This window comes from Tupaia chinensis, unplaced genomic scaffold (genome assembly GCF_000334495.1).
Source record: "Tupaia chinensis unplaced genomic scaffold, TupChi_1.0 Scaffold144195_1, whole genome shotgun sequence".
Lineage (NCBI taxonomy): Eukaryota > Metazoa > Chordata > Mammalia > Scandentia > Tupaiidae > Tupaia > Tupaia belangeri.
Genome location: NW_006204052.1, coordinates 14,963 through 20,305, shown reverse-complemented (window position 1 = coordinate 20,305; position 5,343 = coordinate 14,963).

Genomic DNA, 5,343 nt, shown 5'->3' with positions numbered 1-5,343 from the left:
TGGCCGCGCGCTGACACCGCGGAGGGGCTGGGCGGGCAGCGTCCGCGGAGGCAGGCCTGCGCCTGGGCTAGAGCCTGAGGCCACCCTCTGCGCGAGGGGAAGAACCCCAGACGGGGAAGCAGGGATTCTAGCCTGGGCAGCCTCGAACCAGTGTCTGTGCATCTCAGGCCTCACGGAATTCCTGGACCTGGAGAGATGTCTGTCTGGCGGATAGGTCCGAGGTCTCAGGCAGCCCTCCTGCGCCTCCCGGCTGTTCATCTGGCCAGCTCTTAGTGATCTGTTTCATTCATGGTGAATCGTTATGGCCTGCACCCCAATTCCCGGACGTGCTGTGCACAGTTTTGAATTCTTGATGCAGGCATGGTCTATGTATAGGGTGTGAGTAGAACCACCCCGGGTTGACTGGCAACCAAACCCTGTTGCAAAAGTACAGGTTGTTGAGAGATTGAGTGAGGTCACCTCAGTAAGTGATCAATAAATACTAGCTCTTATAGTTCTCAAATCCTCACACCTCTTATAAACAAAAACTACAACAGCAAGGGTCTGCCCAGTTAACTACCTACTCATCGAAGTCGTTTCTGTCCAAGGTGCTTATGACCTCAGCAAGTGCCTCCATTTCTCTGGAGTCCAGCTTTGGGAATCATTTGTCATAGATTTACATGCTGTCATTTCTAGATTTTTTTTTCAGAGGTTTCTGTCTTAGGGTGCCTGTGCTCTCCAGAGAGAGAGAAACAGAGACAGAGACACTAAGAGGTAAAGTGAGAAATCACCACCACCACCCTCACCCCCCACCCCATCCCCAACAGCTGCAATGTCTTCTCCATTCTCCAGGAATCTTGTGTGCACGCGCGCGGGCGCGCGCGCACACACACACGCACACACATACACACACACACACACACACACACACACACAGGCCAGACATGAGTTTCAAGCCACCAGATCTTGGATTTGAAGCACAGTAGTCCTTGAAGGAGTCCAGCAACACAACCAATGAGCCATCTGCTCGCTCCCTTAACTATTTTTTTTTTTAAGTACCAAGAAGACTGGACCATGTCCTGCATGTTTTTTTTATTAGTTAACTTTATTTATTAGTATCATAATCTTTTTTATGTCACATAGAATCAGTTTACAGTGTATCACACTTCTTTTTCCTGCAGGAATACCATGCATATCAGTCAAGAAAAAGACATTACAATACACATCATCATCATCAAAGAGCTTTTCATGAGTTTTTTCAGACGATTATTATTATTGTCTTTAAAAAACCATTCAGTCACTATATACCATTTGTGTGCCCTGCATTCTTATCTCTTAACACTGTGCTGTGTACATATAGTAAGGTCTTAGAAAATACAAAGACAAAAAATAGTTTAATCTTTGAAGTGCTTCTTTACCTTCATAATCATGTGAGTTATTCAATATTACTGTAAAGCAAGGGGAAGAGATAAAATTAGCTGAATTTGCAAGAATGGATCTTAAGGCCCATGCACATAAAATGACCACAGATGACCATAATTGAAAAAGTGGTGGAAATTAGTAAAAGGAGCACAGTCCTGTGCTTGAGTTTAATTTCCCTTCAATTACAATACAAAGAGTTTCCCCTAATACCATTAGTTGGTAACTTATTCAGGCACTGCTTTGACTGCCTTCCTTGATCACACTGGGTTGTTTTGCATTTCTATGCTGCTTGGATTGATTAGGAGAAAGTCAATTGCTCCACCAAATGGAAATCTAGGAAGAAGCAAATCCAGTGAGTAATGTGAATCTCTAAGCTCTTCAAGCCCTTGCATTTTTCAGTACTGGTAAAGTATAAGAACATGTTGACCTTTTGCAGAGCAGTTGATTGTTTGATTAATAGCCATTGATTTTGAGCTGACATGCTAGAATGATGGGAAGCACCACTTTACCCAGGAAATAAGTCTGCACTGCCAATGGCCAAAGCTAGCACTAGATGAGTTGCTTTCAAGTTGTAAAGAGAAGCCAGTCAACGGCTTTTAAAAACATAATGGTCTGTGAATTTTATATAAAATGCATTGACTAGAAAAATAACAAAATTCCAAATATATAAATGATTTCATATTTAAAAATCACTTTGGGATTATGTACAAAACCACAGTGGTAAAGAAATAAAACTATATACCTTTGCAAAAAAGATGTACGTTTCAGCTTCTTTATAATCTTTATATGTAATTATGGGACTATATTGTGTTTTCTTTTAAGTACCTGTACTCACAACTTGAGTCATTTGACTTATTCTTTGGCATAAGCTTATTACAAACTTTATGTCACTGTTTAGTAATTTTGTTATAATATGCTTTTGTTTTGTTTTGTTTCTGTAGAGGTTTTTGCCTTAGATTGTGTGTGCTCTCAGAGAGGGAGAGACAGAGACACTGAGACAGAATGTATGAAATCATCCCCCAGGGGCGATGGCCAATGCCACAGTCACCTGTCCTTCATTCTCCAATTGGGATCTTGGGCACACAGGCCCACATACGTGCACCCAGCAAGTGTCTGAAACCACTGGGTCCGGGACTCAAACCAGGGTTGACCATGTGGGAGTGATGTAAACTCTATCCCAACTGTTGTTCCCATTATAATATGCTTTTGCTGAAACTCTTTAATCAAATAATAACAATGATTCTTTAATTTGCTGTTATGAAGATAGTAAGTTTAATTTAGGATAAATGCAGCATTAATTAAAAAGGATAAATTCAAGTGGCAGTTGAATTTTTCATTTAGTTGAATTTTATTGCACAAACCATTGGAGAGATTAAATCTGAGTCTCATTCTCAAGCATCCAAGGCTTTGTGAATTTCACATGGAACTGACAAGAATAAAGAATAAAGCAGGTATGCTGGAAATTCTTCAATTCAGAAATTAGTTTCAAGAGAGTTAATAAGGGTCATGTACCATTTAGAATTAGATGTACTGTGTATTAGGAGAGATGTCTCCTCCACAGTCCATTTGGGTCTTTAAAAAGTTAGAAAGAATTGTGGTTAAAAAGTGAATATTAAATTTATGTTATGGGGGACAAGCAGTTAGCGTAATGGCTATGTCGCTGGACTCCCATGTAGTCAACTGCGGTTTGAGTCCTGGACCCAGCAGCTTAAACTCATGCCGGGCATATGTGCATGCATGCTCAAGATCCCGAGAGGAGAATGGAGGAGAAGGAATTGTGGTGTGGCCATCCCCCCTGGGGGGTGATTTCTCGCTTTCTGTCTCTCTGACCCTCTCTGTCTTTCTGGCGAGCGCATGTGCCCTATAGCAAGAAAACCTCTCCAAAAAAATTATATTATGGAAATAAAGTGACTCAAATTTGTCTTCTGTTATTCTAGATATAATTATTATATTCCTATGTGAGTTTTAGATTTATCAACATAATTTTTCTACCTCAGTGAGTTCTCATCATATTTATTATTTCTCTTTCACATGTTTTAGCATCTTTTCACTAAATAGACATTTTGTGAGTGAGAACCACTTTTTTATTACATCTCCCTATAGTACCTAACACAAGTGTTTAACACTTGTTTGCTTGATAATTATGGAATTTGATTTTTGAGTTCAGACTCTGTGATTCCTTCTTCAGGATTAAGTTGATGGGACCAGCAGTTAGCATAATGTAAAGTAAATTCATTTATATTTTTAAATGATCATTTTAGGGGACCTAACTATTTTATGACTTATTTTTAAGAATCTTTCCAGTGCTCCTCTTTATTCTCAGTCCAGGCAAAGATGAGTTAGTGAAAACACTTATCATGCTATTTATTACAGCATCAAATAAAGAGTCTCATTGGGCTACAAACTTTGCTTTTATGCTTTGACACTTACTAATGTAGATAACAGGAAAAAAAATGGGTCAATTAAAGTAGATCTTCTGTATAACCCTGATACAGCATTACTATTAATAGTAGTTGTTAACATAGTACTGATGGTCATATTTTGTTTTAAATACTTAGAAAATATTTGGTTTCTCAGCAACATTAATATTTTCCTACACTATATGAAATGTGGGTCTTGGTAAAAAAATTTTAAGAATTATTTATTTATTTATTTATTTATTTATTTATTTATTTTCAATGTGCTCACAGAGGGACAGAACACATGGACAAGTGTGCACGCTAAAGAGAGAGAGAGAGAGAGAGAGAGAGAGAGAGAGAGAAAGCAAGTCACCAGGTTTGAGACTCAAACCATGGTCTACCCTATGGGAGTCCAGTGCCCTTCACTACCATGCTACCTGCCAGCCCACCAGAAAAGAAAAAAAAATTAGCACCAGAGGGTGCATTGTGCACCAGAGAGAGACAGTGAAAGCACTCCTTCCCTATGGGGCCTGTTCACGCCACAATCCTTTTTGTTCCTTTCCTCCATCCTGTCAGGCTCCTGGGCATGCACACACATAATCATGAAGTGTTTTGAAGCCCCTGGGCCAGGATTCCAACTTCAGTCAGTCATGTGGGATTCTACTAATTATGTACAGCAACGAAACTCTCTGCCTCAGAACTAGTGGGTCGAGGCCTTGTAATTGAATATCTTATTCTATTTTCTGAAATTATTAGAATCTTATTTGATGTTTCAAAATCATTTTTAACTTCATCATCAACTTGATTTTTTTTTCTTTTTAAGAGATGTTTTTGCTGTAAGGCACATGTGGTTGGCCAGAGAATCAAAGAAAGACAGACAGAAAGTGAGATATTACCCCTATCGAGATGGCCACACAGAAATCCCTTCTCCTCCAGTCTTCTCTTGAGGTTTTAGGCACACATGTGCATGCACTTAGTGTGAGGTTTAAGTCAATGGGTCCAGGACTGGAATTGCTGTCAACTATGTGAAAGTTCAGCAAGGTAACCATTACGCCATCTGCTGGTCCTGCAACTTGATTTCTTTATCAGATATATAGTGAATAATACTGGGTCGTAGTGAAGTCATGACGTATTTTACAATACAAAAACGCATCATGAATTTTCTGAAAACCCAATATAAAGTGAATAATTGTTATTAGCAAAGTGATCAAATCTTATTGTTCTATTTTGTATCATCTTGTGATATTTTATTTGTAAATGGGGATACTATAAGTAAAAAAATATTTGCATCATTAACTTTCTTCTTTTAATGTAGTTTCTGCAGATTTGGACTTGGAGTTTTCCTGGAGTATGAGTGCAAAAGAAAAGAGCTATTAAAACCTGTGTTCTTAAATTCTGGGATTAATTTCAGATAAACTTATAAAGTAAAAGTGAAAGATTGTGGCATGTTGACTTTCTTTCCATTGAAAGATGATTAAATTTTGTCCCATATATAGATATGGGCTTTTACAAATAAGAGTTTTTTTGAGTGTTTATATAATAC